Source organism: Chionomys nivalis, chromosome 15 (assembly GCF_950005125.1).
Source record: "Chionomys nivalis chromosome 15, mChiNiv1.1, whole genome shotgun sequence".
NCBI lineage: Eukaryota > Metazoa > Chordata > Mammalia > Rodentia > Cricetidae > Chionomys > Chionomys nivalis.
Window position 1 is genome coordinate 39,344,362 of NC_080100.1, and position 13,461 is coordinate 39,357,822.

The 13,461-nt window shown below is 44.1% G+C and overlaps 1 protein-coding gene and 1 pseudogene across 3 annotated transcripts in view; both read left to right on the top strand.

Annotated features, from left to right (window-relative positions):
• Nucleotides 1-8: 8 nt before the first annotated feature.
• LOC130887145 (spermine synthase-like) lies at nucleotides 9-9,507 on the top strand (annotated as a pseudogene).
• Ipo11 (importin 11) overlaps nucleotides 9,192-13,461 on the top strand; it is a 148,201-nt gene continuing 143,931 nt past the window's right edge. For 2 of the 3 annotated variants that reach the window (XM_057789847.1, XM_057789850.1), the window contains exon 1: nucleotides 9,192-9,339. The gene's annotated coding sequence lies outside the window, so the exon portion shown is untranslated. Of the gene's footprint in view, nucleotides 9,340-9,755; nucleotides 9,801-13,461 lie in introns of those variants that run through there. The other variant, XM_057789848.1, reaches the window with a different exon arrangement.

Consider the following 13,461-nt stretch of genomic DNA (forward strand, 5'->3'; position numbering starts at 1 on the left):
TGAGCCCGATGGCCGCCGGGAATTGGAGTCTCGGCTGCAGCAACGCCTTCCCCAGAAGCCAGGGTTCCCAGAAGCCACCGCGCTGTTGAGCCACGCAGTTCGGATTGGCTGGGTCCGGGTTGGCCAGTCCCTGCGACCTCTGCCCCTCCCACCTCGCGCCGTCCCCCCCCTCCCCCGCGCGCCGTTTCTCCCCCTCCTTTACCCCCCTTTCCCCGCCCCACCGTTCTCCCACGTGTCTCCTGTTTCCCAGGAGGTTGTGGGGTGAGAAGCCTAGGCTTGATGGATAAGGTGACAGGGCTGTTACACAAAGAAACCCTGTCTCGGAGAAAAATAAAAGCCAAAAAAAGGAAAGAAACTGTTCCCAAGCCTTAGTTTTAGCCCTTCCTTTGCTGTAATTCGAATTCTAGAAAAATTTATAGCTATTGTAATAGATTCTTCTAAGTTTTACTGCTAGGGGGCTCTCACCAAAGAAGACCACGGGGACACTGTCTCTGAGCCGGTTGCAAGTCTTCATTCCAGACTGCTGACGACAACTGAGTATTCAGTACCAAAGTGCAGCCCTGAGCCTTTCTTGTGGTCCATATCCTGACTGTAAAGTCCTCAAGGTTCCCATCCCACAGTTGTAAGCTAAGTAGATAGTTACAAAAGCCAGAATATGCGATTAGTAAAAATAAGGAGTTGTTTTTCTTAAGCTCCACCCTTACAGTTACTAGCAACATATTCTGCAAAACAAAATTCATCTGAGGTACAAAAATGGAGTCACTACAGTCAACTTAAAGCCCTTGTCACTTCATTTTAGTCACTGTTAATATGCACAATACCAGAGCGTCTACAGTATGGTAGGAGGGAAAGGACGGACATGACATTATCCCTGCTTATTAAAATAGTTCATTATTTTAAGGGGAGGGGTGCAGTCTGATACACCTGTTGACACCCAAGACTGCCAGGCTGCCTCTCTGGGGCATGGCACAAGCCTTCTGACTATGTGTCTTGGTTTCTGTTTTCTATTGCTGTGAAGAGACACCATGACCAAGGCAACTCTTACAAGGAAAATATTTAACTGGGGCTGGCTTAAAGAGGTTTAGCCCATGACCATCACGTCGAGAAGCACGGCTGTGTGCAGGTAGACATGATGCTCAGAAGGAACTGAGAGTTTTCCATCTTGTTCAGCAGGCAGCAAGAAGAGACTGTGTGCCACACTGAGTGTAACTTGAGTTTATGAGACCACAGTGACACACTTCAAGGTGGTACCTCCTCATAGTACTCCCTATGGGACAAGCATTCAAACATATGAGTCTATGGGACCCGTTCCTATTCAAACAACCACACTGTGGCAACAGCACCGCACATTCTGAACTTCATACTCGATGCCAAAGCTAATGATGAGACAATTCTGAAAAAGACCTTTCCTTTTTCAGGAACAGGAACAAGAACGGGAAAAGATTTTCCAAGAACAGGAGATTGCAGGGTCACTGCACACCTGACAGGACCACAGCTATTTAGCAGTTTACACACACACACACACACACACACACACACACACCACACGGCAGACTTGCCAATTTGAGAATTACCCACATGTATTGGTGTTGCTGAAGCTTCAGAGCTAGGACAGTGACGAACAAGACAAACAAGAAGCTGACAGCTTTTTTTTAAACAAAATAGAAGAAAAAAAATAAAAGACATGAAGCAGGACTGTATTTGACAGATGAAGAATTTACCACCCGTGACTCAAGGTGAGGTCATCAACAGATACTGGCCAACTGCGGATAAGTGTCCAGTTGAGGAAGACGTGGATGAAGTGGTGTATGGTGAAGTTTTGACTTACCAAAATGTTGAAATTCTGCACCTGAAGTTTGGAAATATCTCACTCTTAGTGGGGATGTTGATTTGTCAAAAGGTGACTTAGCATATACTGGCAAAGATATACTGATTTGGGGAGGTGGGGATGGGGGCATATATGGGTGGAGACTGATGGGCTGGTGATTGACAGATGTAAGAAATGGATGGGAAAAACATGTGGGGTCATCTGAAGTCATCTTAAAGGAGACTGTTATCAGGTTCTCAGAATAATGTATTCCATTACTGAGTAAATATACTGAAGAAGGAAGAGAGTTCAATTATGTGATTAATGATTTGATAGCTGTCCTAATCTCTACATCCGTGCGTGAGAATTTCTGACTGATTGTCGACATTTCAATGAAGTGCTGAAATATGGCGGGAAATACTTCAAACATGGGGAACTGTGCCAGTCTGGCAATGCTCGTCTCCATGAAGAACAACTGAGACATCTGTGTTGTCTCGTAGACTTTGATACCCTTTCATACCTGGAGTTGTATTTATGCTGTTTGAAATAACATTAAGTCTTGAAGATGAGCATCCCCTGATGACAAGTGCTGCGCGTCACTTTCTTGACCTCTGTGTGCCACATATGTCATCAAATGAGTCAGGACACTGATCGTGAGTCTGTCCAAGTATTTTCTTTTAAAATTATCTCTAATGTTTAAAGAACCAATGGAATGCAGCTTACATTTTCCTTTCTTTTCCTTTTTTTTTTCTTTCTTATTTTTTTTTGGGGGGTGGGGAGACAGGGTTTCTCTGTAGCTTTAGAGCTTGTCTTGGAACTACCTCTTGTAGTACAGGTTGGCCTTGAACTCACAGAGATCCATCTACCCCTGCATCCCGAGTGCTAGGATTAAAGGCGTGAGCCACCACTGCCCAGCTTGTAGTTTATATTTTCATAAGCTACTATGATGGTCAAGTTTTTGAAGATCAAAAGAAAGCAAAGAAAAAGGTGAAATTTATTGCCCATTTAGAATATGATTTTTTTTATTGCTTTTTATCTGTGTGGGACCCTTTTGGGGAGGTTAATTTTTGGTTTCAGGAGACATTTGATTTGGATATTGGGAGGAAAAAAAATTATTTGTTCTGGAGAGAAGTCCTTTTTTTGGTTTTTTCTTTTTTTTTTGCTGAGACAGGGTTTCTCTGTGTAGCCTTGGCTATCCTGGAACTCATTCATAGAGATCTGCCTGCCTCTGCCTCCTGAATGCTAGAATGAAAGGCATGTGTCACCATCACCCAGGTGGTGAGAAATTCTTGAAGGTGTCCCCCCCTTCTGAGATTGACTTAGATATTAAAATGTAGAGCTTATAAGAAAGCTGCAATAAAAATTTAATTAACACGGCTTCACATAAAACTGCGAAAAATAATGAAGTACCCAAGGGACAGTTGAGCAAGTAAAACCACTAGCTGGAGCACTGAGGATGGAAAGAACCTGCTCCTGGAACTCAGCCTCTCATTTCCACATGTACAAGGGCCATGACCCTGTCCCCCGCACCCCGTCACCACACATACAAGATCCGTACCCCTATCCCCCATACCCTGTCACCACACATATAAGGGCCATACCCCTGTTCCCCCGCACCCCGTCACCACACATACAAGGGTCCTGCTCCCAACACCCTGTCACCACACATACAAGGTCCTGTCCCCCACACCGTCACCACACATACAACAAACATTGAAAGGGGTGGGAAGGTTGAAAGCATGACAGGTATAACAACAGCGCTACAATTTACATTGCAGGCACTATAAGAGTACAGTATTACTTTATTAACCTTTCCAACCTGTTGTAGTGGATTTTTTTTGTACACTGAGTGAAGACGTGTCTATATATATATATATATATATATATATTTTTGTTTGTTTGTTTGTTTATTCGAGACAGGGTTTCTCTGTGGTTTTGGAGCCTGTCCTGGAACTAGCTCTTGTAGACCAGGCTGGTCTCGAACTCACAGAGATCCGCCTGCCTCTGCCTCCCAAGTGCTAGGATTAAAGGCGTGCGCCACCACCGCCCGGCGACGTGTCTATATTTTGACTCACCTGTCTAAGGCAACTGATTAGGTAAATAAAGAGCTGAATGGCCCACAACTAGGCAGGAGAGAATTAGCAGTGAGAGAGGAACTAAGGTTTAGAATCTGGCATGGCAAGAGATGCCAGAAAGTTATGGAAAGAGTTGGACATACAGAATGGAGGAGAGATAAACAACCACATGGCAGAACATAGATTAATAAAAACATTAATTTAAGGTATAAAAGCTAGTTGAGAACAAGCCTAAGATAAAGACCAAGCTTTCATAATTAATAATAAGTCATAATTTGGGGACTGGTGGTCCAAAGAAAGTCAGATGAAAAAGTCCAGCTACAACACCGAGAAATAAGAAAATGCAGAGAAAAACCATACCCATAAAGCTAACTGTCTTAGGGACTCTATTGCTGTAAAGGGACACCATGACCATGGCAACTCTTATAAAGAAAAACACTTAATTGGGGTGGCTTACAATTTCTGAGGTTTAGTCCATTATCATCATGATGTACATGGTGGCATGCAGGTAGACATGGTGCTGGAAAAGGAATTGAGTGTCATATGCTGGCAACAGGAAGTGATCTGTCTCACTGGGCCTGGCTTGAATATATAGATGAGGCCCCCAAAGCCCGCCTCCACAGTGACACACTTCCTCCAACAAGGCCACACCTCCTCCAACAGGCCACACCACCTAATAGTGCCATTCCTTTTAGGGGCCATTTTCTTTCAAACCACCACACTAACCAAAAATTTGGAGGAAGATACAGACATGGAATAGCCAGGGAAGTACATAACATAAATATTACGTGGGAATCTTAGTGATTCCCACAGTTTACTGCCCCTAAAAAGAAGGGTGCAACTCCTCTCACTAGTTCTTCAAAACAATTTTTTTTTTTTTTTTAATTTTTGCCTGCCTGGAAGGTATACAAATTTTGTTTGAGGAGCCGGGCGTTGGTGGCGCACGCCTTTAATCCCAGCACTCGGGAGGCAGAGGCAGGCGGATCTCTGTGAGTTCGAGATCAGCCTGGTCTACAAGAGCTAGTTCCAGGACAGGCTCCAAAACCACAGGGAAACCCTGTCTCGAAAAACCAAAAAAAAAAAAAAATTGTTTGAGGGTTAGAGACTTGGTAGCCAGCAATTTTTTTCTTTTTTTTTGGATGGGCTCTGTTTTGTGGCAGCGAGCAGGGGCGCTATGGCTTTTTAAAGAGAGGTCTTCCTAGAGATTCATCATTAGCAGCAAAAAATGTGTGGTGGTGACTTCCTGGCTCACCAGCACAAACAGCTCCAACTCTTTCCGGAGGTCTGTCTACAGAGCACTTGAACTGGGTTTGTGGGCCTGGGTGATTATATGCCCACTCTGGTTTAGGAGGAAAGTAGCTGAGACCATGGCCATGGTTCAGCACTCCCTGCCTGGGCAGGCGGGGGGGGGGGGGGGGGGGGGGGGGACACGGGACTGGAAGGAGGAAGGATTCCCGCTACCATAAACAGAGATATTTCCAGGCTGCTCAGTGTACTGCATGGCAGATTTAGCTTTTTCACAGATAAAAAGGGTTTAAGACGACTCAGTGTTTAAGAGTATATGTTGTTCCTGCAGAAGGCCCAGGTTCGATTCCCAGCACTCACACAACAGCTCACAACTGTTTGTAACTCCAGTCCCAGGAGATCTAATAGCTGCTTTGACCTCTGGGTACCAGATAAGCACGGAACACAAACATGAAGGGAAAACACTCATACACGTAGAATTGTGATATAAATAGATCTAAAATAACTTTTTCTTTTGGTGTTTTGTTAGGTCTTCATCCTCTTCGAGATTGCTAGTGATTGAAGCCCAATGAACTTGAGTTATATCCTTGGAACCCACATCCCCCCCCCCCCCCCAAAGCTGGATTTGTTGTGTAGTACTCCTATAGGTAGAGATAGCTTGGGAGCTTGAAGGCCAGTTATTCCAGAGTACCCTGCACTATGGTAGAAACCTGCCTCATGGAAATGGAAGGGGTGACCTCTGACCTCCACACATGTGCCGTTGGCATGGATGCAGATGGACTCTCACACACTTTTTTAAAAAAATATTTATTTATTTATTATGTATACATTGTTCTGTCTGCATGCCTGCAGGCCAGAAGAGGGCACCAGACCTCATTACAGATGGTTGTGAGCCACCATGTGGTTGCTGGGAATTGAACTCAGGACCTTTCGAAGAGCAGGCAGTGCTCTTAACCACTGAGCCATCTCTCCAGCCCCTCTCACACACTTTTTAAGTTATTAAAAAAGTAATAGGCCGAGAGGTAGTCATGTGGTGCAGCACCGACCAGTTAGCGGTCATTTTGAAACCACAAGGAAGACCTCTCTTAAAGGACCTCAAGTGCCCCTGTTCACTGCCAGCAAACAGAGCCCATCCCAAAAAATGCAGCTAAACTTGTGTGTGTGTGTGTCTAAAATTTCTTTCCAAGCTCTCTCAGTTTTTATGTGTACTTAGATGGCACACATTGGTGTACCAATCTGTACAAGTATGCTGTGATTATGTCTTATTGCCATTGGTTAATAACGAAGCTGCTTTCAGCCAATGGCTTAACAGAGTAAAGTCAGGCTGAAAGAGATATAGAGAGACTAAGCAGAATCAGGAGAAGCCATGTAGCTGCCACTGAGACTGATTCTTCTGCTGGAGCTCAAGAAAACTTTGCTCATAGGCCATGACCTCATGGTGACGCACAGACTAATGGAGATGTGTTAGTTTAGGATATAAGAGCTAGCTAGCAATACACTTAAGCTATTGGCCAAGCAGTATTGCAAATAATATAGTTTCTGAGTGATTATTTTGGGTCGGAGCTGCTGGGAATGAACAAACGGCCTCTATTCAACATGTAATTTTTTTTTTTCTTTTCCAAGGCAGGGTTTCTCTGTGTAGCTTTGGAGCCTGTCCTAGAACATACTCTAGATCAGGCTGGCCTCGATCTCACAGAGATCTGCCTGCCTCTGCCTCCCAAGTGCTGCGATGAAAGGCGTGCTCCGCCACTGCCCAGCTTACATCATTTATCTTGATCCCATTCATTTCCCAGTCACTTCGCATTCACCCTCTGCCCCTGTACTCCCGCCAAATAAAAAAAATATTTAAGAGGAAAAAGAGGAAAATGTAGAAATCTCGTCATGGAAGCTGTAGTGTGACACAGTAAGTCACACTGTAAACCCTTCTGTCCACAATCTTTGCTTCCATGTTTTTGTTGCAAAGTGTCATTGGTCTGGTTTGAGGCTTCTACTACACTATTGATGCTGTGTCCTCAACAGGATTCTTCCTGGGTATGCTGATGTGACCTTGTGCTGTGGAAATCCTGCAGCTTCAGGTCTGCAGGTCAGGTCCCTTCAGGTGCTCCAGCAGGACATAGAGCGGCATGTTGGGGCAGGCCAAGTCATATGCCTGTGTCTGGGTTGAGCAGACATAAGGTTGGTCTGTCATATGAGAAATGAGGACAGCCCTCCCATGGTCACAGGTTTGGGGCTGGCTCACCTACCCCTCTGTTAGCAGAGTTGACTCTATTGAGCAGGGCCTGCTCCTGGAGACGGCTCTTAATCTGATCAGCTTGAGTATCTTAGATAATTCTAGTAGAATATGGAAAATGAAAATTGCTTCACAGAATTAGTCATTTTTGTCATGTGCATAACAGGCGAGCACTCTACCACTGAGCTTTCTCAGCCTATTCCAGCCTCTTTAGATATGTATAACTTTTTTATTTCATTCTTTTTGAAGTTTCATGGGTGGTTTGTTTGCTTTTGGAGTCACAGTTGCATTTTGTAGTTCTGGCTCACCTGGAGCACACCATGAAGCCTGCTCTCAAAAGTGTGCCAGTCCTCCTGAGTCTGTCTCCCAGGTTCTGGAATTGTTGCACTGATTTTTAAAGTTTATTCTAGCGCAAATAATAAAAATAAAAACCTTTTCCCTAGAAATATGTTAATTTATGGTTTATTTCTAAGATTGGGGGAATATTATTGAGTATTCCATTGCTGTAACAAATCACATCCCTACATATTCATTGCTATGGTAGTCACATATGGTTTTAATATTCCTCTCTGTCATTCTGGTCCTATACATTAAATTCATCTTGCCCTCTACTTTACCTGAGATAACGTTCTGATCCCTAAAAACTGAACATTACGTTCTGAAGAGGCCAATTTAAATGCCAAGATTATGATGAAATTATTGCTCCATCTGCACCTGTGTCAACCAAACCTTCAATGACAACATCATGTATTTGTATTGGGGGAATTTTTATTTTTGTATTGATTTTAAAAAGTCTTTGTATGGGAGACATTCTTATAAAGAAGAGCTTACTGTTGTTTTTAGTACAAACTTCAATGCTTGTATTTACTAGCTATTGAACTTTAGCATGTTGACTTATCTGTGTTCCAGTTTCTTCTTTTGTAAAATGGACATAATAATGGATCTCCCTCACAGGATTGTCTTGGGGATTAAAATGGGTCATTCAACCTAAAGATCTTGAGACTGTATTGTGCACATCCTAAGCTAACAACCAATTCTATCGGACTTTATGAATACAGTTAATATTCCTCACAAGTTCTCTTTTTAAAAACAAAAAAAGCGTAAACTAGCTTGCAGGGCTAGATAGCACTGGTCCTTTGAAATCTTTTCACCCGCGGTATTGCTGTGGAGTAGAAAACTCAAGTTCAGGAAATAAAAAATGTAGATCTTGAGAGACATGCACGTAGTCTGAACATCTGGGATGTGGAGGAGTCACGATTTGATGGTCAGCTACAAAAAAGGCTGTACTCCCAGCCTTGGTTCGTGAGACCCTCTCAATTCCCCCCTCCCCCCACAAAACAACACAACACTAAAACAAGACAAAATAAAACAAACAAACAAACAAAACCTCAAAACCCACACAAACAAAAAAACAAAACCGCAAAACAAAGTCCGTCCAAACTTGAACAAATTTCTATGGTGGCAGGGTTCATGAATGAGATTCTTTCGATAACGCTCCTGTACTGTGACAGACCCATGAAACAAGTAGTTGATAATCTAGAAGAGCGAAGATGAAATGGTTTTGACTTATACTTCAACCAGCCCAGGAAACAACCGATTTTCCCGGGACTTACGGTTTCCATAGTAACGGGTACCCACGCCTGCGCACGGCTCCGTGTACTACGCAAGCGCACAGGACTGTGTTGGCTACCGCGCGCCTCTGGGTTCGAACACGGCTCCTCCCTCCCCTCCCCTCCGCTAGCCTATCGCCTTCATCCTCGGCCTCGCCCCTGCGCGCCGCGATTCTGTGACGTCATTTTAGCGCGCCCGCGTCGTCTGGAGTGGCGACAGGGAACATGGCGCGTTCCTAGAAGCCGTTTTCGGCATCAGTAGGCGGCGGCGTGCGGACTAGCAGCGTGGGGGGCGCGGAAGCAACCAACGCCGCTTCGTGTGGACGAGTGGAAGAAAGGGGCGGGCTGGGCTGTTCCGGACCGAGGCACACGGTGAGGCCGGACCGCGAGCCGCGCGGTTGGATGGGACGAGTGGACTGGCTAGCGGGACCCCGCGAGCCGGGGCGGAACGTGGGTCCACCTGAGCTGGACGCCGCGGGCCCTCGCGGCCCTGGAATAGCCCGGGGAGGAGCACAGGCTCCCGGGCTGCGGGAAGCCTGACATCGCTGGGTCCACGGTGCGCGGTGGCAGGGTCTGAGTGACAGGCTGAGCAAGACTGAGGGTACCCATTGTGTCCCCTGTCGCCGGCTGGGGCGGGGGATTGTATTTGTCCTTGGAGGCTTGGGGTTGCACAGTGCAGGAAGACGTGCTTCTGCCACCAAAACCAGTGTATGCTGTTAGCTGTACAGGCGACCTTGCTGTGGAAGCAGTGCTGTGAAAGCTTTAAACATTAGTCCTTCTCTTTTAAGGGAAAAAAGACTTGGACGTTTTTCGGAGTGGAGATTCTTTCTGAGGTATGGCCGCCGGTGCTCAGACTCGGCGACTCCTGCAGCTTTACATTTGGGAATATTTGTGATTCAGCAAAAATTATGTCGAGGGCCATAGCATTTGGCATTTCCCCTTAATCCTTAGTACGTGGCGAACGAGAGAATCGTACAGCAAAGTGATTTGCGTCAATCGCAAAACCTGGTCATTTGGCACCTGGTGCCAAGGTTGTAATCGGCATACCTCCTCATCACACATTAAACAAACGCATACAACATCCGTTGTATGCGTTAGCGCCTTTAAGATTTGCTTATTCTTTAGAAGGAAGCAAGGAAGAACAGTTTGCAACCATGTTTTTTCACCTCTCATGGATAGGGATTTCTCTCTTCCTTTTCTACATTGTTTCAAATTTCTCTGCTTTGGTTGAGGGCAGAATGACTTCATTAAATGGACTACTCAAGGCTCCATAGCTTTCCCTACATCGTTGTTCCACACTGAGAACAAATTTTGTGAAATTAGAAAATTTCTCTATGTTGATTGCGATAAGATTGTAGGTTTTCCTTTTTTTCTGTTTTCTGACGGTATCTAGCACAGAGACTGGTGCAAACAGTTTAATTATAGCAGTGGTTTGTGGATGTGTGTTATAGCTGTAAGGCAGAAGGGTGTACTCTGTCCTGATTACACTTCTCAAAGCGAAAAGAGGATTCTCAGAGATATTTGGATGTAGCAATATGATTGGAGGTTTTAAAGAAGTGTGCAAAAATTGCTTGGTAATTAAACAAGTATTTAGATTTTGTGATGTTATGAGTGTATTTGCATTCAGAACCAAACTAGAAGGCCAAAAAAAAATGCTTGCAGCATTTGAACTTAAAATATACTGAAAATGTTTCTCCAGAATGAAATTATCCATATTTAGGGAAAGACAATGTTTGGTTTTATTTTTACTCTGAATTTATGTTCTTGTCCATGCATGTATGTGTATGTCATGTGTGTGCTGGTGCTGGCATAGGCAGAAGTTGTGTTGGATGGATGAAGTTGTCCATCTTGTAGTGGAATTACAGGCAGTTGTGAGCCACCTGACACATACATGCTGGGAACAGAACTTGGGTCCGTCCTCTTTGACAGTAGCAAGCCATTTGACTACCAAGCCATTTCTCCAGTCCTGATTAGTTGGTTCTTGATGTTTGTTTTGCATGTGTGTATATTTAATCTTCCTTCTAATTTGTTATTATTATCATTATTAATTTTGAGACAGGCTCTCACTTTGTAGCTTTGGTTGGTGTGGAGCTCCATGTTGACCAGGTTGGCCTTAAGCTCATGGAGATCTGCCTACCTTTCACTCCCCCACTGCTGGTGTGTGCTACCACATCAGGCTTAATGTAGCATTACCGTTGGTAACTTTAAGGTTTTTTTAATCTTTTTTTTTTTTTGCAGTGTTGAGGCTGAACCCAGAGCCTTGCACATGTCTTACTACTAAGCTATTTCTGTATCTTCGTTTTTGTCTTTGATTTTCTTTTTTGTGGTGTTAGTGGTAGAACCCAGGGACTTATGCATGCTGTGCAAACAGTCGCCCCCTGCACTGCTGTCCCCTAGCCTTGGTTCTTTCTTGGACTGTGTGCGTATGATGGGTATCGTCAGCTAATCCCGGGGTGTTTTACAGAATGGCTAATCGCATCTTTTGCAGGTGTGCTTCTAGAGTGTCTTTTGTTTGATTTTCTTTCTTTCTTTTTTTTTTTTGGTTTTTCAAGACAGGGTTTCTCTGTGGTTTTGGTGCCTGTCCTGGAACTAGCTCTTGTAGACCAGGCTGGTCTCGAACTCACAGAGATTCGCCTGCCTCTGCCTCCCGAGTGCTGGGATTAAAGGCGTGTGCCACCAACGCCCGGCTTTGCTTTTCTAATTATGAGACTGAGCACCACTAAGCCTACAATTATAAGTTTTGTTGAGCATAAGTTCAATTAGTGTTTTACATCTCTGCTCCTCAAAATTTGGGAATTTTGTAAAGTATACACTTCCAGCTCAATTGAAAAGTTGTGGTGGCGCAAATGAATGTAGACAGATTATATAGATATATACAGCTTTAATAAGGAAATAAACTTACAGGACCACAGGTTCCCGCGGTGTACCGGAAAAGCGGAGCAAAAGAAAAAGAAGGGCTGCTGGGCTCACGCCCGGCAGATTTATCCGTAAACATTAGCCCGAGGCGAACACGCCCCCAATGGGTGGGGCTATGTCCCTACAAAAAGTTACTGAAATAGAAGCTACATACCAAGGTGTTTTTCTTCTCTTTTTTTTTTTGGTTTTTCGAGACAGGGTTTCTCTGTGGTTTTGGAGCCTGTCCTGGAACTAGCTCTTGTAGACCAGGCTGGTCTCGAACTCACAGAGATCCGCCTGCCTCTGCCTCCCAAGTGCTGGGATTAAAGGCGTGCGCCACCACCGCCCGGCACCAAGGTGTTTTTAAAACTTGTTTTTTATTAGTTTATGTTATATATGATAATAGGTGTCATTCTGGCATTTTTGTACATGTTATAATATTTTTTGATCATATCCACCCCATTACCCTGCTGTGCCCCTTCCATTAATACACTTCCTGTTCTAACTAGCCCCTTTCTATCTTCATGTCTGTCTCTCTCTTGTTTCTGTCTATGTCTCTATCTCTTTGTTATGATATTAATTAGGATTGTTTATAGGAACTTTGGTGAAGATTTGTTTACACTTGCATGGGCATTCAACAATAATTTAGTCTCAGTACTTTGACCATTGTAGTCACTGCTGACCATTGCAGAAAGCTTCTGTGACCAAAGCAGATAGCAGCACAGATCTGTAATAATAATAACAACAGTTATTTAGAAGGCAGTTTTGATAAGTACATCATGTCCATTTTGGAAAACAGAAGTAGCTTCGCTTCTAGGGCCTCTAACCTGTCCAGCCATGGGTGTTTGACTGGGTTTACAGTACCAGATGTGAAGACCCTCCTGTCAGTGGGCATCAAATTCAATCAGACTGCAGTTGGTTAACCCAGTAACAGACTTACCACTATTGTACCGGTGGCCTCATCTTGCCTCAGTTGTTAGTATTGTTGAGCACAGGGCTCATATAACTGTGTAAGACTGTTGATGACAATTCTTCCCCTGCAGCCAGCATAGCTCTTTCTAACACTATGACAACTTGCCAGCAGAGAGGGAGCTTCCAATCCAGTTCTAGCTTGATTTCTCTATATCTTGTGAGTGACGCATGTGGCATTTTATTTTATTTAGCATTACGGCCTTACATTCTCATTCTGGGGAGTGGCAGTTTGCCTGTGTTGTGTTGGAAGTCTTGGGCCTCCCTGACCATAGGGATGTTTTCTATTTCTAACAGTGAGGGCCCTGTTTAATAACTTATACAGATTCTGCATTTAATAAGAAATCCAGATTAGAGGAATGTTCAGTAAAGTTTTGAGATGTACTGCTTTTGTCAGTGGAAGTTGGAGAGAGAGAGAGTGTATGTGTAAAAGCTCATCATTTAATTTGAAGTGTTTTGTTATTCTGTTTCATTTGATCAAAGAAGTAGGTTTAGATATAGTAATGCTATAAGATCATACGTATCTGTACTTGTAACTCTGACTCTGATTCATCCTATTGCTTTTCCTGGTTCGATTTCCTGGTCACTGTCAGGCTTTATTGTATCAGCTGTCCCAAAACATTTGTGAAT